This window comes from Microcebus murinus, chromosome 13 (assembly GCF_040939455.1).
Source record: "Microcebus murinus isolate Inina chromosome 13, M.murinus_Inina_mat1.0, whole genome shotgun sequence".
Classification (NCBI taxonomy): Eukaryota; Metazoa; Chordata; class Mammalia; order Primates; family Cheirogaleidae; genus Microcebus; species Microcebus murinus.
Window position 1 is genome coordinate 67176918 of NC_134116.1, and position 23235 is coordinate 67200152.

General features: G+C 36.8%; 1 protein-coding gene across 1 annotated transcript in view; it reads left to right on the forward strand.

The window, feature by feature from the left end:
• The window catches only part of LHFPL6 (LHFPL tetraspan subfamily member 6), a 227236-nt gene that overhangs the window by 142818 nt on the left and 61183 nt on the right, over window positions 1-23235 (forward strand). The window lies entirely within an intron of this gene.

Consider the following 23235-nt stretch of genomic DNA (forward strand, 5'->3'; position numbering starts at 1 on the left):
GACGTGATTGATGCTTGTTTTCATTGGCCCAGCTCTCTCCGGGTGTGCTCAATGTCCCGGGACCTCTTTCCATCCCTCTGTGCTTACCAGGTGATGTCTGTTTAACCTCTGTACCCACCCTTGTTCATGTAACTGCTGTCTCTAACTGTAGACCAAGAGAGCTTGCCTGTGAGGGCAGTTTGTTCAATGATTTCATTTATTTCATAGCCCCTTTAAACTAAATGGTTCTGAGTGGTAGGACTTATAGAGCACAAGGAAAGGACGGGAGTCTCCCAGAAATGTGCACAAAAGATAAATAGGCCTATTCTGTTGGAGGAAATTGCATCAATGAGCTTCAAGCTGTATCTGAATCTCCATATTTCTTCCACTTTATCAGGGCCTTCCAGAGAGTTCTAGTTCCTAAAGTCATTTTTAAGTTTGTGCTGCTGAGTAACTAGTCTGCTTGTTTCCTCGTTTGTAAATTTGTTCATCTCCTGGGAGAGTGTTGGAGATAATAAGTACCATAAAGAAGACCTGGCATACAAATTGTAAATAAGATCAATAAAAATATGATGGAATGAGGCATTTTAATTCTCCTTCTAAGATTATTAGCTCTTTTCTTTTTTTTTTTCCTGTGGAGAGAAAAATGCAAATGTGATGCTAATTATGAAGATCCATCTGTTTTGCTTAAAGTACCAAGGAAAAAACCCTAAATGTAAAGCTCCTCTGCAGTGCTTTTTCCATCTTTGAAGACTCATTTCAGAGAGGCTACTTCCATTTCAAACAAACTTTGATGTCCCCTAAGGTCACATGTCTGCGTGAAAGACTGAGTTGCCATCTGAAGAGGCCAGGTTATCCTGATACAACGCTTTTATTATTATTTTTTTTATTCTTCCGTAACAAATATGTACTTAATGGACAATTGAACAATTATTTGGAAAGGGCCATTGAGTAAATTGTGAAAAACAAATATTAAGTATTATTAACTACCAACCCTTGAGTATTTATTCAGAATATTTGTTTCCCTTAATACCCTGCCTGACAAGAGTTTCCAAACAATACTTTAACAAAGGTTTATTGAAATCTGTTCTGTACTAGGACTGAACACTCTTCCTGGTAATTTTGGCCAGTCCAATTTAATTTTATAACTGGGTAGGCAATTAATCTGACCTCCCTCAGCCTGTGTTTTTTAATTTGTAAAACTGGAAAAGTTATTTTTAGTAAGTCTTCACAAGATCCTGAGTTAACCTAAGTTTTGGCCAGGACTGGTGGCTCTCGCCTGTAATCCTAGCACTCTGGGAGGCCGAGGCGGGAGGATCACCGAGGCGGGAGGATCGCTCAAGGTCAGGAGTTCGAAACCAGCCTGAGCAAGAGCGAGACCCCGTCTCTTCTAAAAGTAGAAAGAAATTAATTGGCTAAATAAAAATATATAGAAAAAAATTAGCCCACCTTCCCCAGCCCACCATTATACTCCCTTGTCTTTATGAGATATGGTATGTCATTGCACAGTCTCTCTAGGTCATCTCTCTAAAATATCTCCTGGTCATCGAGGCTACAGATTATGTGGTCTCTGTCCCTGCCCCTTAAGTCTTGATGAGATTTCTTCATCTAATACATACTACACCTTTCATGCTCTGTATCTTAACTGATTAAACTTAAAAACAATGACTTCATGAAGTTGAACTAGAGGAGAGAGTAGCCACTATTATCCATTAGAATGATTTCTAAGGAAAGCAGGATTAAATGGGGAGTTCACCTCTAGAATTATACTAATAACAATAATACTAATAATATGATAAAATCACAGCTGCTTATGTTTCTGGAACACTTATCACCTGCCAGGATATGTAGGACTTTTCATATTATAATAAATCTGTGAAGTTCCTCACCTTTTGGATGAGGAAATGGAGATTTAGAGAGGTTATAAAACATATCCAGGGATTCAGGGCTGTGGATTTTATCCCAGGTGTCTTGGACTCCAGCGGCTTAACTACTTGAGCAATCAAGTGGCTACGTGGACCCAACATGTAGGTCATTCTTCAGATCCACATACCCCTCCCATTCTTGGGGCCCTGGCTGTATTTAACAGCAATTTGCAGGAGCACGTTGGGATGCTGAAAAGTCAGACTGGCTCAGGAAATTATAGTGATTAATATAATTCAATGTGCAACATAAAACAGGTGTGATCACACAACTCAAAACATCACACTATGAGTCTTGTCTCCTCTTCCTCTTCCGCTCTGCTCTCCTCTTCCTCCTCTGGTCTCATCTCCTGATCTAGTCTCGTCTCTTCTTCCAGTCTGGTCTCCTTCTAGTCGTCTGTTCTAGTCTCCTCCTCTTTGTCCAGTCTGGTCTCCTGATGCTTCTGTTTTGAGGCAGAATTTCTTCTTCCTTGGGGAAGCCTCAGTCTTGCTCTTAAGACCTTTCAGCTGATTGGCCAAGGCCCATACAGAGTATCAAGGACAATCTGTGTTACTTAAGTCAACTGATTGCAGATGTCAACCACATCTACAAAACACCCTCACAGCAACAAGTAGATTAGAGTTTGATTCCATAACTGAATACTATAGCCTAGCTGGTTAGATTGACACTTAAAACTAACCGTAGTCCCTCATTAAATGAGATGCCAGCATTGGGCCTGAGGATGTTTTATGCTGTCAAGAAAGTACCCATCTAGTCCAATTTATTATAATGTTTAAAATCAGAAAGGGCTGTTGAATTTGATCAAGAAGGATCTGATTTTTCTCCTTTGATATGTCACTATGAAGAGCTGCGTTATTAGATTTCCTGTTAATCCCTGCATTCCTGGGAATGAACACCACTTTATCATGATGTATTATTCTTTGAATATGCTCCTGGATTCTATGTGCTGCTGTTTTATGAGGATTTTTGCATCTTCTTTCATAAGTGTTCGTCTCCCTTTTTCTGTGACTTCCCAGAAATTGCTCTGGTCACTTTCACTTAGTTCTCACGGGCTGCCACTCAGTCACACTCACTGCCTGGCAGGCTGAGAGCATCATCTTGTAGCTGGGTGCCAACAGCCCAAAGCAAGAATGTAGATTCCCATGTTGAAAGAGGAAGGGGAGGAGGGATATTGAGAGTCACTGGCAGTCTCTGTCTCTGGGTGATTATCCCTCATTTGCAAACGAAGGACCTGAGGCTCAGCAAGAGGTGTTCACTTACTCAGGGATGCACAGCAAGTCTGTGGCAGAGTTGTGACTTAAGAAGCCAGGTTTTCCAGTTCCAAAGGGGATGCCCCCCCCCCAGGGACCCATAATAACAGAATCATCAATATGATATGATAACACAATAGAGTAATAATCAATAGCTAATGTGCCTAGTACTGTCCTAAAACAAATCACACTGTGCTTCATAATAAATAATTGTAGAGGACAATGAGTGTTGATAACCTTCAGATGAAAGGTGGCTTTATAAGATAGCGTAGTTTATAAGCATTGGTAGGGCCTAAAAGGTGAGGAGCCCTCAACCAGGGGACAGGGGCTATGGAGAAGAAATGTGTATATCAAGAATCACTGTCAGGGCAGGAAGAAAGGAAATACTGAATAAAAATGAAGGCAATGAAGAAAGAAAAATTTCTTTCCTAGACTAAAAAGCTATTGCCCTGTAAGACAATGACATGATAATTCAGTGATCCATTTGTTTGTTACTTTATTAGCTTTTTACTTAAGCAAGCTATGCTCTTTCATAAAAATGTTAAGAAAATTTAGCAAAAATAATAATATAATTATAATTTTACAGCTTTATAGATATTGCTACCATTAGAGTGTATCACTCTTCAGTCATTTTTCTATGCATGTTATATTTTATTTTGGAATCTTTCTGGATATACTCTCTTGGAATATTCAGTGGCTACATAAAATTTTATCACTGATTTTCAAATGATTTGATGTCAGGAACCCCTTATATGCTTGGAAATTGTTGAGGATTCCAAAGAACTCTGGCTTATATTAATACTATTGATATTTGCCTTAGTAGAAATTAAAACTGAGAAAGGCTTAACATATGTATTGATTAATTAATTTTAAAATAATATTAAACCCAATTCATATCCATATAAATGAATCTGTTTTCCTAAACAAAATAAAAATGGTTGAGGGGCATTGTTTTACAATTTTTTGTAACCATCAGTTCTTTAAAGACTGTCTGGTTTAATGGAAAACAGCTGAATTCTCATATCTGTGCATTTAATCTGTTGCAATATATTGTTCTGAGTGAGTAGATGAAGAAAATACAGGCTCATACAAATATGTAGATGTAAAAGAGAAAGGTATTTCAATAGCATTTTCAGATAATTACGAATATTCCTCTTTGTTGCCACATTGAAATTTGACAAGTGGTTGTCTCTAAAAGTTGGTTGAAATGTGGAACCCATGAACTCTTCATATTCTGATGTCTATATAGGTAGTACATATGTATGTATTCAATCCACCATCCTAGCTTGCATTTTGAATGGAGCCTTTACCTATGCATAATTCTGTAACATCACACATTAGTCATTTAGAAAATACTGATTTACTGAGTTATGTAGAGCTTCCAAATATTGATACATTTTACTTTACAATATATAAAAATTACACTTATTAATATCATTTATGACCTCATCTGAAAGGTCTTTAAGCATTGAGAAACTGCCAAGCATGCTGTAACCGAAACAAATGTTCCAAGATAATTATTTTTGCTTGAAAGCTCAAATTTTATCATTGGCAATAAATATCAACATGGGCCCACTTTCCTCATAGAAATAGTGTTTGTCAAATACTCAAGTCTGAATAACAATGTTTTGTCATTTGTGGTTTCAAGTAAAAATGATATTTTTATGAAAAAATGAGGCTAATTCAGCTCGAAACCCGAAAACCCATTACACAAGTGCTTTACCTCAAAACAGCCACCGTCATATTTCTGTGTGAATAGTTTCCATTTTGTCAACTAGAATATTAAGAAGATATGAACTCAAGGGTTGATATTAATAAAATTAGTAATTTTTACTTCTTTATGAAGAATATTCTTGAATGTCATTCATTTTTTTTTTCAATTGCAAGTGCATGGTGGTGAAGTCTACATGGCTGGTAGTATACTTTGGTGCTTGACTCTAAGGTGCCTATAATTTTGCCCATGTTGCAAGTGTCAGTGAAAAAGGCTAGTAGCATTTTAGTGTTATTATGAAGGCAAGTTTAGAAACAATTTATCTGGGCATCAGAATGATTAACACATTTGTGTCAGTTTGACCACCACATAATATGCAAAAGCACAAATGACATTGGAATGACTCAAGCTGCAAATGCTTGCTAGAGAAACAGAATGTCAGAGCAGAAAGCATAGTCTTAGAATTCTGGTGCCTTCTTTGTATTCTTATTAGCTGTGTGACTTTGGACAAGTCATTTAATTTCTCAGATCCCTCATCTGTAAATGTTAGTAATAATAAATTTTCTCACAAAAATGTTGTATAAGTTAAATGAAACTTCATGTGGAAAGCACATGACACAGTACCTGCTGTGTTATAGATATTCAATAAGTGGAAGCTGTTATGTTTTTATTACTAGCATGAGCGAGCTCTCCCTACAGCTGTGGTCCAGGGCTGGGACCGAGAGTTTCCATAGCTGCTTCTTTAGGTGAAAATCAAAGAATCCATTGGTAGATTTGGTTGCAGAAGCTGAGAAGAGAAACAGAAATCCAAAAGCCCAGAGTCTATAAAAAGTTGGTAAAACAGAAAAAAGGACACAAATAGGTCCATAGAGCCAGGAAAATGGGAGTGGGAAATCAATCAGTTGAAGAAGAAACAAAGTTTGTCCCAAAGGAAGCTCTAGTGACTGCTGGATTATTCAAACTGTGGCCGAGAGAGATGGTTTTCAGGGCTGAGATGGGACAGATAAGAATTCTTATACTTTTAGGCTGAATGAGAATTTTCTTGCCAACATGACAGCTTTGAGCCACAATCAAGGGCTTCAAATTTCCATAACATGTGAGGTCACTCAATTTGTACTTAACTTTCCAGTTTCATTATTATCCCTGATGTCATATTGGATTTGGGGTAATAATCATTTATCACTGAATATCAGATTGACACTAATTCTTTCTCTAGGGTCTTCTGTACAAATCACTGACTTTTGAACAGATGTGCACGTCCAGATGTCTGCAACCTTGTCAGGAGTCTCTTCTGGCTTAATTGCTACTTTTTGATAATTATTAAGCACTCCTCAACATGATGGATCATCAAAGGATTATGTGTATTACATGCTCTTTACTTTATACAAAGTGCATTAAAGATAGAATTGCACATGTACATCTATTCTTAAGCTGCAAAACTCTTAATCACAAAATATGCCAGTCACTTTTAGTACTTAGTTTTGTTTGAGTTTCTTTTGTTTTTTCAGTTGACTGGTTGACTTGTTAGCTAGAGATAAATATGATGAAACTTAGCTGCCATATTGAAGGGAAGGGATTACTTACCAAATTAGCTGTTTCTGATAATTAATTATCAGAGCCTTATGGCAATTTAGAGGCAGGGGAGCTTAGTGGGCCAGTTCTCTAATACTACAGAAAAACCCCAAAATTACTGGAAAAGTCGCAGTTACAAGTTAGAACCCATATCTGTTGATCTTAACATCAGAAGACAAGATCTTGGTGACTAGAAAGCTTGAATTGATTTTTGCAGATAAGTTCCTTTTCCTGGTGGGAGAATAAATAGAAAAAATTTCCTTTCTGTTTGGATATTTGTTCATTTTTTTTAAAAGATTGGTATTCTACATTTCAGCCATAGAAATTAGGGTAAAACAAAAACATGCTTGGTCATCAGTTTGGTGATTGGCTAGCTGATTAATTGATTCATGAATTGATTCAACAACCATGTATTGACTGCTTATCATGTGCCAGGCAGTGTTCTAGATCCTATAGAAACAATAATAAATACAATTGATAAAAAATCTCTGGACTCAAAGGATTTTAATTTGAAGAGTAGGATGGGAAGAGGGAGAAACAATTTTTAGAAAGTAAATTATAAAGTATATTGAAAGATGTTAAGTGCTAAGGAGGCAAAAATTAATCAAGCCAGTAAAGGAAACAGGAATTACAAGAGAGGACTGTGAGTTGCGATTTTAATGGCGTGGTTGAGGAGAACCCAATTGAGAGTGAGGTTTGAGCAAAGATGATGTTGGAGAAGGAGTGAGCCTCTCAGCAGAAGAGAACTGGGGTGGGGAGCACTTTAGGCTGTGCAGAGACCCTGAGGAAGGACCGCGGGATGGTGGAGAAGGAGGGAATGGGAGGGAAAGCCATCATCAAGTCTGAGCCAGGTGTGAAGGGATCTGTCTCACATTTTAATAAGATCACTTTTGCTATTGGATTGAAAAAAGATTGTAGGGGATGTTTATTTGTATTCCTATAACAAAACAGCACAAACTGGGTAATTTGTAAATAATAAAAATTTATTTGCTCACAGTTCTGGAGGCTGGGAAGTCCAAGATCAAGGTGCTGGCAGGTTTGCTGTCTGGTAAGGGACAATTTGTCTAGGTGTCACGTGATTGAAGGGACAGAGGGAAAAAATGGGCCTAAGCTAGTTTCCACCAGCCCTTTTTATAAGGCACTAATCCATTCATGAGGGTGGAGTCTTCTTGCCCTAATCACATCCCCAAAGGCTTCAGTTTTTTTTAAATTTGACAGTGATTCCATGTAATTTAACATATCAAATAATCCTATTTATTTCTATTAGATGCTGCAAAAGCTCTCTGTAGCATTCCAGAGTTAGTTTGAGGTCAAAAAAGATTTCATTTTGAATTTAAAATTTGATTTGGGGAAACCAGTCAAATATATCAAAGATTTAAAACACTTAAATTAGAGATCATTGTAAAATAAGACTTGTTTATTTAGCCATAGTGATAATTCAAAGATTTTTTAAAGCAAGAACCTTTACTCTTTGATAGAGAACAGTTTTCCAAACAACCGAAAGGCCTGAGAAAGACAGCATGAAACAGAACCTGTATATCTCTTCTCTTTCTCTCTCTGCTTTTTGCATTTACTCAAAATGTGAACAAAAATATTTTACTGTGTCTTATTAATACTTTACAAAACTTTCGTTGAAAAGAGAAAACCAAATTGTACTTTTGTGTTAATGTATAATCAATATTAAGGCCAATTTTAATAAAATCTTATAGATAAATACATACAATCTCAGTCAGCTTTTGACCAGACCAGATTTCCATAAACCTTTATTATCTCTTACAAATTTTATTTTTCTCTTCTTAACTTTTTTTTTTTTTTTTTTTTTTGAGACAGAGTCTCACTTTGTTGCCCAGGCTAGAGTGAGTGCCATGGCGTCAGCCTAGCTCACAGCAACCTCAAACTCCTGGGCTCAAGCAATCTTACTGCCTCAGTCTCCTGAGTAGCTGGGACTACAGGCATGCGCCACCATGCCCAGCTAATTTTTTCTATATATATTAGTTGGCCAATTAATTTATTTCTATTTATAGTAGAGACGGGGTCTTGCTCTTGCTCAGGCTGGTTTCAAACTCCTGACCTCGAGCAATCCGCCCGCCTTGGCCTCCCAGAGTGCTAGGATTACAGGTGTGAGCCACCACGCCCGGCCTTAACTTTTTATATTTATTTAGTTTTATATATAATTTTTATTTCTTGCTTTTGAAACAACCCTTAAGTAACTTTTAAATTAGATGAAATTATTTTATTCAGCAAACACACATTTTCATGCCTTTACAAATTTCTTTACCAAAAGGATATCTTGCTTTTGCTTATGCACTCAGCATACTGAATTGTCTCTAGTAGTTTTAATTACATATGTTAACTAAAATTTTAACTCTTAGTCACCCTGATTTCTAGTGAAAAATCCTAGGAAGTAAGTCATTTTGAACCATTTTATGTCAGTATTTGTAGATGAAAACCATTTTATGATTTTTTAGAAAGATGTTTCCTCAATCCTTTATTAACATATCAAAATACATTTAGCTTTTCTATGTCACATAAAAATAAGATGCCAAATATATAAATCTAAACTTACATTTAATAATGTTTTAGAATTTTAACTTACTTATAAATGACTCAGACATTTTATGATTGTGTTCTTTAATTTAACATAACATGACTTTAGGATTTTTAGTTACTGAACAGAATTTTGAAACTATGATGCCCTAATGTCTTCCTCTGTCCTTTTAGATCTTAAGTAGCCATGTGGCATCCAGGGTGGCTACAAAGGGCAGGGCCTGTCTGTCCTCAGTTTACGTACCAGGTGTAGTGCTCAGGAGGGAAGACAGGGGATGCCTGGGGAACACAACTAACCAGGAAGCAAAGCTGGGGCAGTGATGAAGGGGCCGTATTGGGTTTGATTCTGGTCTAGGTACTGAGAACATGTTCTCAGGCCTTGCCATAGGCCTCACTTCTTAATACCACCACAATGAGGGGTAAGTTTCAACACATGAATTTTAGGGACACGTTCAGACCATGGCAGGGGGCAGATAGACACAAAGAAAAGAGTTGAGAGGCATTGCAGTTAATCCACGTGAGAGATAATGGTGGCTTGAACCAAGGTGATGTGGGGATAGCTTGGAATCCTGAGAGATGGTCAAATATTTTGAAAATAGAACCAACAGTTTTGCTTAAAAAATTGATGTGGAATAGGAGAGAAAGCCCCGAGAATTTTCCAGAGCTTTTAGGCTATGTAATAAATAATGGAAAGTTGGAATTTTCATCAACTTAGATGGAGAAGACAGTGTGTGGGGTAGCTTTAGGGTTAAGTTGGGGATGGCGGTTTTGATCAAGTATTCAGTTTTAGACATGTTAAGTCTGAGATTTCCATTAGACATCAAAGTGATAAAAAAAAATATGGAAGGTTGAGAAGAATGATGGATATTTCGGTGTTGGGGGTCACACAGTAGATATGTGATGGAGATAGTTAAGTTTGTAAGTGTCAGCATATGAATGACAGCACAGGACAGCTTTCCCAGGAAGCAGGCCCTGAGATGAAGACTTGTACCTGGAAGTTTATTGGCAAGAACTCCTGGATTCAATAACTGTGAGGAATAAAGGAAGTAAGAATGGGATGAGGAGAGTCTGACCAATAGAATATAGCAAGAAAAAGAAACAAAAAGCACCCAGCTTAGAAAGGAAGAAGGAAAACCATCTTTATGCTTAGATCACTTGTATGTCCGTGTAGGAAATCAGAGGGAATCCCCCAAAGAAGCTTCTTGAATTAATAAATGATTTCAGGATGCAAGATCACTACACAAAAATTAATTGTATTTTTATATATCAGCAATGAGCACATATACGGACAACTGATTTTGTACAAGGATGCAAAGGTAATTCACTGGAGAAAGACTCAGAGTTTTTTTCTCTTAATTGTCGAAACAAGAATAGAACAATTAGATATTCATATGCAATAGAATGAACTTCAATCCATATCTCACACCATATATAAAAATTAACTCAAAATGGTCAAGACCTAAATGTAAAACCTAAAACTACAAAATATATAAGCACACATGGGAGAAAATCTTTGTGACCTTCAGTTAGTTGAAGAGTTCTTAGATGTGACACCAAATGCATGATCAATAAAAGAATAAATTGGTAAATTGGACTTTATAAAAATAAAAACTTCTGCCCATTAAAAGACTTCTAAGGATAAGCAAAATATGATGTGTGTGATATATCACACACACACACGTATATATACATATATATCACACATATATATGTACACGTATATATGTCACACATATATATACGTATATATATCACACACATATATATATCATATAATATTATTCAGCAATAAAAAAGATTGAGGTCTGATACATGGTATAACATGGATGAATCTTGAAAATAATACAATAAGTAAAAGAAGCCAGGAACAAAACAATGAATACTGTACGAGTTTACTTACCTATAATATCTAGAATAGGCAAATTCATAGAAACAGAATGTACTTAGAGGCTACCAAGGCTGGTGCAACAAGGAACAGGGAGTTGTTGCTTACTGGCTACAGAGTTTCTGTTTAAGGTGATGAAAATTTTTGGAAGTGATAATGGTCACATAACATTGTATATCTAACGAATGCCACTGAATTGTAAACTTAAAACGGTTAAAATAGCAAATTTGATGTTATGTAGTAAGACACCACTACACACCTTTTAGAATGGCTAAAATTAGACAAACCACACAAAATATGGGCCAGAATGTGGATAAATTGGAACTCTCATAAACTACTGATGGAAAAGTAAAATGGTAAATCCACTCTAGCAGTTTGGCAGTTACTTTGCAAGTTAAAAATCCTAACGTATGACTCAGCCATTCCACTCACAGATATGTTTTCACAAGCAAAGGAAATGTATATCCATACATAGACTTGTTTACAAATGTTTATAGCAGCTTTGTTTGTAATAGTCAAAAATGGGAAAGAACCACTATCAACAGGCGTATGGTGAGCATTTTGTGGTATAGCGGTCCCATGGACTGTTACTCAGCAATAGGAATGAATGAACAGTTGATATATGCTAAATCGTGGGTGACTCTCAAAATAATCGTGCAGTGTGAAAGAAGCCAGGCAGAGTATATACTGTGTGATTTCATTTGTATTCTCTAAACTCTAGAAAATGCAAACTAACCTGTAATGGCTGAAAGCAATCCGTGGTTGCTTGTGGATGGGGGGAGAGGTTCTGGCAGGGGTGAGAGGGAGGGGTTATGATGGGTACAAGGAAACTTTGGAGAAAGATAGATATGTTCATTGTCTTGATCGTGGCCATGGCTTCATGGATACAGACATGTCTAAGCCTATCAGACTCTACATTTTAAATATATGGTGTTTATTGTATGTCACTTGTACCTAATAAATCTGTCTAAAACAATTTAAGGGTTCAAAATAAAACTGTAACTTTAGTACTCAAAAAATGCTGAGATTCTTTGCCCTGTTACTATTAAGAGTTCTGGAAAGTATTCTAGGAATGTGCAGTGCGCTCACTCTAAGTTTAGTATTAGTATATTAGGGACAGAAATGAGATATGATAGCCACATAGATTCCAGATCTCTGAAATCATACCAGGACCTTTTCATCATTTTGAAAAATTGCAATAACATTTTTTTTTACTTTGTAAAGCTCCCGATAATATTAAATTGGATGTTATCTTACTACCTATTTATGTGACTGTAGACTGGCACATAAACAGGTGATAAATATTTCTGTAGCTCCTCTTTGCAATTTCCTTTACACATGTGCCTCGTACATCACATCCACACAATAGGGATGTTTCTTTCACAGCCCACGTTGTCATTGTCAGCGGAGGGCTGAGCTCATGGTGCAGTCGCCGACAGCTTCACTCGGCAGTCTATTCACAACTACCTGGTGTTTCTCATTTTCACAATTTTCATTTACCGAAGCTTTCATAAAACTCTATTCCCTTAAATTGTGGGACTGAGACTCGAAGATGGAAATCTACCTTTTAAAAATTTTTACTGAATTTTTAAACCTAAGGGCAAACAATTTTAAAAAGCTCTTTTATTATCCAATTTGACATAATTTTCCTGTTAATGCACGTATTTTCATGTTAATGCATGAAGTACTTTAAGAACAATGATAATTTTATATAACTATGTTGTATGTCCTCTTTAAAATATATATAGCGCATGTGTTATATAGTGTATGTAATATCAACAACACCTCTGCCGGCTTAGAGGAATCCAATATTACTTTAGCTCATGCCAGTCTCATTCCTCACATGGAGTAAGTACTGCTGTCGTCTCCCAGTTGGGTTTCCTGGGTCCAGTTTCTCCTACTTCTAATCCAGTTCTAGCCGGAGTGAGCATTCTAAAATATAACCATGTCACAATGCTGCATAGACTCTTTCCACGCATCCCTGTTGCTTTGGAAAAAAGCATCCAGATGACTCTGCATGACTAAGGGAAGGGCCAGTGCGCCCTGGCACCATGTGATCTCATCTTGCTCCGTTTCCTTTCTTATACTTGACTCATTCTGTGTGGAAATTCTTTCAGGTCCTTGTCACAGATACTCTTTCCTATGCCTGGGATCACTCCGTCTCACCTGCTGATCCGTATTTACCCTTCATGTCTCAGCTTATGCGTTGCTTTTCCTCAGAAGCCTTTGTTTTTCCACGTGGAGTTTGATCTTTCCTCTGTGCATCTGGAAGCAGCCTGGGTTCCTCCTTTATTAGAATGTTCACATTCTCTGCTTCCTGTTTCTCCCACTACCTCATCAACTCCATGGGGCTGACCACTATTTCTCAATCACCATTCCATCTTCAGGACCTGCCTGCAGATAAAATGCCACATATCTGGTGTATGACAGGAGCTGAATAACGAATGACTTATCTTGAAAAGGGGAAAGGCATACATAATAAACTAAATGCATTTGTGATCATTTCAGAGCAAAAAGTGAGGACTTTTGTTTTCTACTCAGAGATCCCGATCCAAGCCAAAAAAGGAGGGCTATGCATAAGTAAAAGCCAACTTAATTAGCTTGGGGTATTTGGAGATAAGTAAATATGACTCTAATTATGTCTTTGAAAATTCAACCCACCTAATTTCACTTACATGAGATACATAGAATAATCAAATTCACATAGACAGGAAGTAGAGTAGTAGTTAGTTACCAGGGGCTGGAGAAGTAGAAAATGGACAGTCATTGTTTAATGGGTGCAGAGTTTCAGTTTGGAATGATGAAAAAGTTTTGGGGAGAGATAGTGGTGATGGTTACACAGCAACGTGAGTGTACTTGATACCACTGAACAGTACCCTGAAAATGGTTTAACTGGTATAAAAGAAATTAAGCCAAACTAAAACCGTTATAAATAAAATTATGTAAATTCTTCAGTTTTATGTTATAGCCAATTTGTATTGAAGTTTGAGAGAGAGGACGAGAAGGCAAATAGAAGACAGTCACTGAGAAATGTGAGACAAAAGCTTCTCAGAAAAACAGCTCAAGTTACATAGTTTCTCTAGACAAGCACATGTTCAAGCAGCTTCTATATATCAGAGAGTGGTAGGAATCTAAATCCACTGTCTCAATTTATTATTTTTCTATCAAATTTTAATTTGCTGTTAATATCTGTAGGATTCATATGTATTAATCAGGGAAAAGCACATCTTTAAAATTTACTATTGAACTCTAAAAGTATTGATCAAGGTAGCTCTGATTAGAAATTCTTTTGATATTTCAAAACTGTTTCTTGCCTTATCTTTTTTTTCTTTAAAAAAAATGGTAGTACTTCATTTCATAATGCTTATAGTTTCACTCAACTAATCATTTGTGTCAATATTTTGTTAATCTATATTAGGCTTCATTTTGTTGTATTGTGTCTAAAAAATACAATGTAACCAAAATTGAAACAATGCTTACACATGTGTTAAACATTTTTTAATTAATTAAACATGTTTTAATTATATTACCAGATGTTTAAAGTGCCATTCTGAATATGAAAACTGTAAGGGTTTGGGGGGGGGGTTGATTTCTTCTGTAGACCTTTAGTTTTACTTCTGTGAGCTTCCTGAAGAATGCATGATGTTAAGCTGAGGTCTGGATTCAGCCTGTGGCCTAAGAATCCTCAACTTGGTCGCAGCTTGGCCTCCAAAGTCCTCTGCCTTCTAACCTGACTTTTAGCCATGGCTAATCTGTATGGTAGTATAGAAAGTGGTGGTTATATATGACTACACTGATGGTCTAGTCTGTAAAACAGGGACAAGACTTTAGCCAAAGGCACTTATTAATGATCTAGGAATACTGTTTTCCCACAGCAATAATGGACAAGGAAGTGGGTAATTGTCAGATAAAGAGAGAACAGAAATTTCCCCTGATACTCTGATAAGGTAGTAGAGTCTTGTCCATGAAATTGCAGATGATTGTGTGGTTACTACTAGAACGTGGAATAAATTAAAAGAAATAAAAGACAAAAATGAGAGTTCTTTGCTGGTATAATTCTCATCTGTAGACATTGGCCTTTATGAAATCCCATATAAACTGAATTTTGTACCCTATAGTCCATGTAACCTTGAAGATTTTATTACATTGTGTGTTTGAAAAAGAAATGCTTCCACTATTCTTGAAGCAAGACATAACGAAAGCCATTTGGCATATGGAAGTGTTGTTGATATTCTAACCAGGTAAATCTTTGTGTAACATCTGAGATAATCTCAGTTCTGCAAGAGATCTGTTGAGACTGATACACCTATAACATCCTTTCTTTGATTTTTGACTTCATTAAAAAGCACACAAATGAGCCTTTTCACTCAAAATTAATTGCTGAAGGAAAGGAGCTGGCATGAGAGCTTTCCAGATAAAGGAGTGTATTTTTATAAGGCATTTGTGGCCATTGCCTACTGTTAACTTCTTAGAGTTAACTGCACCAGCATCATTTTTATTTTTTACTTTTTATTTTTTAGAATTCATAATACCTAACATTAGGACATACCATGCAGTCTGCTACCACTAATATAGAAGATGATGATAATGGCACAACTTCTTTTGTAGCTTGGCATTTCCTGGTACTTGCTCCCAGGTTATTGACTGGGATTTTCTCTTACAAAACCTGCTAAAAGAGGCATGAGACAAGGTTATCTCCTGAAGATATGGTCTTTAATAATAATAACAGCAGCAGTAACAAAATCCCAAACCAATGTTTTATGCTTACCTCACCCTTTGTATTACTGTGCTAGCCCAGTGTTAAGACAACTAGTTTTCCAGATTGTCCTGTATGAGTGTTCAGATTTCTCTGAATGGTTTTGTAAATGTGCATTTTTCCAGATAAGGGAACAGAATTCAAATATGTTATCTAAAAGGATTTATTTATATAGCTAGCCTTCAAATTATGACAGTCTGAAGCCACTTTTCAACATTTCTTCATCCTCTCCCCAATATCCTTTCATTTAGACTGCTTTGTGAAAGTAGAAATACATGACAGCTCTGAGTTCCCAAAATGTCCTTGTTAATTTCTCCACTGCTTACCAGTGGGAATGAACTTTGGACCTTGAACTTGTTGATCCATTTACATGGGATCTTGCCAGGTGAATGTTCAATTGGAAATGATGATAATTTTTGTTATGAAACATCTGATTTCATATGTTGTAAAGCATAAATGGAACAAAGAACTATCATCCACTCAATGAAATCACCTAAATGACATCAAGCATAGTTTTTAAATTATTTCAATATGCAGGATCAGTTATAATGCTGAAATCTATTTCATCACAGTATGTGTGTGATTCATGTGTTATAAACCTAAGACTTAAAGGTATAGAATTCAACATTAAGTAATATCTCTAAGAGTTATTTTTAAATGATTGTATTTTGTAAGATATTTTTAAAGCAAACATTCCTTATAATTAAGGAATTTTAAACCAATATGCAAATACGATACCCAAGCATCACCTTTGTGCAATTTGAAGTTTTTCTTTCAATCTTTTGGCTTTTCTTCATGATTGACAGCTGGTCTTCTGGGGGCGATCACAGGAGAATAAATGGGCACCCACACTTGGGATTTCATTTTTTGTGATCCAATAGACAGATATTAGATATTGCTACCACTAGGAATAAAAAAGTCCTCCTAGCAAAATAGACATGATAAAGCACAGCTCCTTTTCAATTCTGTTACCAAACTATTTCCTGGTTTTGAGGGGGAAAAACAAACAAACAAACCCAGACACAGAATCTAAAGACAAAATATTGCTGTTTGTAAGAAAGGCACTATGAGAAGGAAGGAAGAGAGTTCTTTTCAGTACAAATAACTTTGAGACTACTGGTACAAACTGAGAAACCGCTGGGCAAATACAGACTATAGAATTCATAAGTTTTTTATCTTGCTACTGTTGTTATTGCGGCAGCATACCCAGAAAATCCTCTTTTCCCGTCTCTCACCAAGTTCATCTCCCTCAAGAATCTCGTACACTAAAAGTGAAAATACAATTCTTTTATGGTTTTCAAAACACCTTTTTTGAAAGTTTTTAAACTTCTGACGAAGTCCACCTCCCCATTCCCTGCTGCAAGTCTTGAGGTGTTAACTTCCCTACTCATATGTCACAAAGCCCACCTCTCTGGGCATCCACAAGTCACTTCTTGAAGGGGGTCCTGGGTATACTCATGTACAAAAAAAATATTGTAATTTTGATGTGTTAAGAAAACTGGTGCGGTTGTTCCCAATTTGTGGTTGGTGAGCACTCTCCTCTTTCCTCTTTTTAGAACAGTTCTTTTAAATGCCTGTCTTGTTTATTCCCCACACAATGCTAGCAACATTAATTGATATTTATAGAAAGAAGACACAAAGGGCAAATGTTCCATTAATCAAACTGACCTAAAGAGATACACGTTTTGGTATGAATTACATTTTGATGGGCAATCAAAGGAGTACTCTGTATGTTGAGGATTATGTAATAACCCAGACCATAAGCTTCAGACTCCAAAGTCTTTGCAAAATACGCCTTGTTTCTGAGTGTGCGGTTTACATCACTCAGGAAGAGAGCCATGGGAGAAGAAAGACTAGAGACTATAGATAGCCCAATTTGAGGGTGGCTCGCCCGGTAACATACAGGCCGGGGGCAGCTAAGCAGGTCCAAACACGGCCGGGGCTCCAGCCCTTCTAGGGACACACAGGCTGTTAAACTGTGCATTTTTCATAAAAATCTCTTTGTGACTTTGATCACCTTATTAAAAATCACCATTCCCTACATTTTTGCTTCTGTAAAAGAAACACATCTTATTAATAGTTACAGCATATAACTGTATAACATATATAACTGTAACATATCTTATAACACATCTTATTATAACATATCTTATTATAACATCTTACAACACACCTTATTAACAGTTACAAAAAGTACATGGATTTCAAAAAGTACTTCTAGAAAAAGTTTAGTTAACTTTAACCTATATTGGTAAGTCTTACCTTAGGAAGAGACCTTCAGGAAAAAATAGAAAAACAGTTTATGAATTCTTTGCAAGCAGGAGAACATGATATTTTTTATTTATTTGAGACTAATATGTACAGAACTTGTAATGATTAAAAATTTTAATAAAAAAGAGGATTTAGAAAGAATTATGAACTTAAATGACTTTGCCCAAATAATTAAGAATGTAATAGCTTCAGTAAAAGTTGAAACATTTTAATTAAATTTCAGAAGACTCACTCAACTCTTATTTCACATACAGTGAATGAGACATTTATTGGTTGTAAAGTTTTTGCTTGTTTTTTTTTTCCACATTTCCTGAGAGGAGGATGGGAATACCAAATATGTTTTGAAACCATTTCTTCCAAAACTGCCTGCAAATCTTCCTTTCTTTCTTTGTTCAACAATAGGTAGAAGACTTTGACCTTAGTTGACTTGTGGTCAGACCAATGATATCAGCTTAAACTTACTGGCTGAGCACAGGCGATGGAATTGTACTTTGTAAGAAGTTCCAGAGTAGAGAAACAACTTATTATGATTTATCATTTTTTTATCAGTGTTTATTCTCTTTCGTAAGTAAGACTGAAGTCAGGACAAAAGTAAGTGTAGCCTGTCCTGGGTCTTGTCCAGCCATCTAATAAGTAAGTGGATGGACTAGCATACCTAGCATTTGAGATGTAGACTGATTTGATTATCTGTGCACTAATTGGGAAGCTTAATCTATGCCCTAAACATTTCTTTAAACAAAATAAAAGAAGGAAAATATTACCGAAACATTTAAGAAAAGGTGAATCTGTTGAATCCTTACTGTGATCATTGGGTAGCAAGTTATATATCATTAAATATTAAATCCATTTTCTACCTTTATTCTCCTAGGCAGTTCAGGAGGAAAGTGATTCTTTGCATGCTATAAAGTCCACACAGGTTGTTTGGCCACAGTAGAAATTTTATGTTAATGCCAAAGAGATTACTAAAGGAGAAGCTAGGAAAGGCAGTGCTGTTTAATTTCCCAAAGATAAGACAATGTTGTGAGGTTTCTGTAACCAAATCAGATATTCCATTTGTATAGCTGAAGAAAATGCACAGCTACTGTTTGGAGCTTTCAGGAGTTTTGCTTTAATGAGGGGACTTGCAGATCTCTATCATTTAAAGTATATGATAATCATTAATGACTACACACATTCAAACTGATATTAGCTTCTACCCTTTTGTTAATATGCAGCTTTTACTTCTATCAGCTGGCACTAGCATTATAGGGAGATCCCTGGATAAAATGTAAAATATACATAATCCTATTAAAAATAAGGCAGAAATAGAGACGTGAGGCTTGACCAGTTTCTTTTACTCAGATATTAGTTCTATGGCTTCCACAAAAAAAATAAAAACAAAACAGATGAGAAAAAAGTTTTACTTTTTTTCTTTAAAATTTTATTTTAGGAATCAGAGCGTATTTCTAGCCAATCATTTGTTTTTAAATCTATCATACTCCAAGTGGAAACTTCTGTGTATAAATGAGGATACCTAAATTAATTGTTCTTTAAGTTTATTGAACATGTAAATATCCCTGTAGCATTTTGTTCAAACCCCATAAGAAAGAATTAGCAGTTCATTTGACATCCAACAGGACTCATAAGAAAGAATATATATACGAGATTAGCCATAGTTAAAAAGAACTTGTTTATTTCATTCATTTATCTATTCATTCATTCGTTTATGCATTTATCCATGTGTTTATTTTGCCAGGACAGGATAGGAATGGGATGGTGGGCAGATAAGAGTAGTTGTGGGGTTTGTTTGGTTTTGTTTTAATTTGGGTTTATCATAGAAGATGAGAAGTGGCATTCTGGCCTTCTTTCAACGCAGACCTGCCTGCAGGGATTGGGTGCTGGGACACAAGACCAAACCTCTTTCTCTCCCCACATAATGCTCTAAATCTTGCAACAATATGACTCAATGACTCCAAATCCCATGCCCCTCTCTTCCTTTCTTTCACTTTCTAAACATGTTTGTGTTATGAATCATACTCAGACACAAGGCCCATTTTTCGGCAGGGGCTGTGTTTCCTCGTCACCACCTCACTAAATTGGAATGCAGCCCACAGCCTCCCCCTGCCCCTGGCCCACGAGCTCCTCCCAGCCGAGTTCATTGATGTTCTGAATATCACAAAGACTTAATTCTGCGCTGAAAGGTTAAAAAGAAAGGGGTAGGGGAGGGGAAAGAAGAGAGGAATAAAGATGAGGTCTGTGGAGAATGGTTTATTCAGCTAATGAACTTTCACAGGACGGCTCACGGGGAGGAATTTTGCTGAAGGAAAATCGGTGGTCCATGTGACTCCTTCCCCCTTCTCTTTGCCCTTTGGAGGGGGAGGAAAGTTAGGGGAGCTGTTAGTTAAACGATGGAAGGGAGGAGAAAGATTTATTTCCAAAAGTCAAAACAAAAACTCCCACTTTGGCTTCCAATTCATGCTTTGAGGCATGTGAGCCTCTAGTAGATTTGCTCAGGCAGCCCTCGTGTCATTTAGTATTATGCAGCTGTGGTGACCTAATTTAGCCTCTAGGGACAAGAGGAGTTGAGGGCCTCACATAGATTCTTCTGCACCGTGTCTGGCAACAGACAGTGCCTTTGAAAGAAAGGCTGGGTGGTTAGTCTTTTTGGTAAAGTCCCGTCTCATTCTGTCTCAAGAAGAATAGGAATAGGCTAGGATGAGTTCAAGGGAGAGAAAAGGCAAGAAGTGTAAGAAAAGCAACTTGGTCTGTTCCATCTTCATTTCTTCCTGGGATTAAGAGGAGTCTCCAAAGGCCTTTGGGCTCTTCTAAACTTGCAATCACCGAAATGTATAGGCAGGCTAGAAGAACTCTGCAAGTGACATTTTAAAACAAAAATGTATTCACGTTCAAGAAAACAACCTTATACGATTGCACAAAATATATTCATCATTTAAGTGCCTGTGATAAATGTTCATATGCCTATTGTAGACAAGAAGGTAAAAACAGGTGCTAGGACTAGAAGAACTGAGATTTTTAACAACTTTAGGAGGAAAATGTGATTTGCATGCCATTTACAAATTATTTCTGCCACCTCTGACATCAGTGTTACAGATGCTATAACTTCTCTATATGTGATTTATGTTCACACCAACTTGTAAAAAAGAGAAAGCTGGCACTTTCCCTTTTCTCTTGCAACTAAATAATGCATTCATACATTAAGTGCATGAATCTGATCTACTTTTCTCCAGATGCAAACTTTGGCTTTATTGCTCCAATGGTAAGAGGTTGTGTGGAATAGGAGCTCAAGGTTGGGGAAGGGAGGAGAGCTTTTATTCTCTACCTTTTTGTCCTTAAACTGTACAATTTCAAGTATTACTGTGTAGCACCACACTTGGAGGAAATGTAGAGTAAAAGAACTGGACAACTAATGAACCTAATATAACAGAGTTTAATGTCTCCCATCTTTTTTGTCTTTTTTTACATTTAAGGTTTATTCATTCATTCAACAAACATGTGCCAAGCACTTATAACATGCCAGGCATTATTCTAGACCCTCAGGACACATTAATGAACAAAACTGATAAAACTATCAGCCCTCCTGGGGTTTATATTCCAGGGCATGATCAATATCTGACTCATGGAACCTGATTCTAATTGTCCAGATTATTTTTCCCCACATATTCTTAATATTCTTACTCCAAGAAAAGACTTCAGTTCATATTAATTTTCTTTACCGTTCCCATGGCTGTTCACATTTGCTCAGTGCTCTACCTTCCGTTGTTACCCAAGGAGACGGTGTAATCTCATTCCTTGGACATTTCTTCAATTCACATCCATTCTGTCTCTCATTTAAAACTTCCTATGGGCAGAGAAATAGACAGAAAGGATATCTAGTCCTAATTCTGTGAATATCTAAACATCAGATATCTACCAAGGTAAGTAAGACTTGTTTTCTTTTCTCTCTTCATTTCTTCATGTATTTACCAAAGATCAAGGAGGCAAATTGCAAGGTGTAGACTTTCACTTCATGTTCAGCATTAGCCTATGAAGTTTTACCATTTGTTTTATTTATTATTCCATCCATTTATTCTTCATCCAATAGACTTTTGATTACTGTACACTGTGTGCCAGACACTGTCCCAGCCACTGGGGAGAGCGGAATAAACCAGACAGCCACTGCCCCCCGGAATTCAGTCTGGCGAAGGATCAAGATGCTTCTTTGCAAACACAATGAATTCCAAGTTTCAAGTTATAAAAGGACTTAGGTATTTCTTCAGCTTGCCTTTGCATTTTTCAATATTTCTTATGGAAAGTTGTCTTTGCCACCAGAGAAATACACCATTCACATGTTGAATGCAGACTTGCATTCTATGGCATGTGCCTGTGCGCACACATGCACGCACACAAACACATGCACGCACATACACATATGCATGCACACACTTGCATGTACACACACATGCACATACGTGCACTCACATACACACTTGCATGCACACACATGCATGCACATGCTTGCACGCACACACATGCACATATGCATGCACACACTTGCATGTACACACATGCACACACATGCACTCACATACACACTTGCACACACATGCACGCACATGCTTGCATGTACACACATGCACATACATGCACTCACATACACAGTTGCATGCACACACATGCACTCACACAGTTGCATGCACACACATGCACACACACAAACACATGCACGCACACACACTTGCATGGACACACACACACATGCACAAAGATTTATTTTTCCTCAACTTTGTTGAACTACTCCTTCAGCTATCTGGTGAGGTAATAGAGAAATATACAGACTTCAGAAATCCAGTGGGATTCATGTCCTACTGAATTATTTCATTCTGCACTCTGTGTCTTTTCCTGGAAATTAACAATAGACCATTTCACTTTGGTCTTTGATCCCACCAGCTCAGTCATGGTATTTTTCCAGATGTTTGCGTCTTAGGTTGCTATTGCAAAAAAGCACAGCGCAAGTTAAACCAGGCCAAGTTGGCCTGTCCCCGGCTCTGAGGAATGTGTTATCCACCAAATAAACTGGTCATGTGCCACATAAGGAAGAAAGAGAAACTCGGACTTTAAAATCTGAGAGATCCTTTGAATTGTAAGTGTTTTTTAAGAAAAAGTACTTTGCCCAACTCGTTAATTTTACTTGAGACATTATAGCTTCACAAAGACATTGATTTGGCCTGGTTCTAGTAAACGATTTGTTTTGAAATAATTTAACATGCTATTTTCTCTCAGTTGAATTTACCCCAACCTGTCTAAATACTCTCAAGGGTCTAAATGCCACTAGGCATAGAACAAAAACTGAATTGCCCAGTGA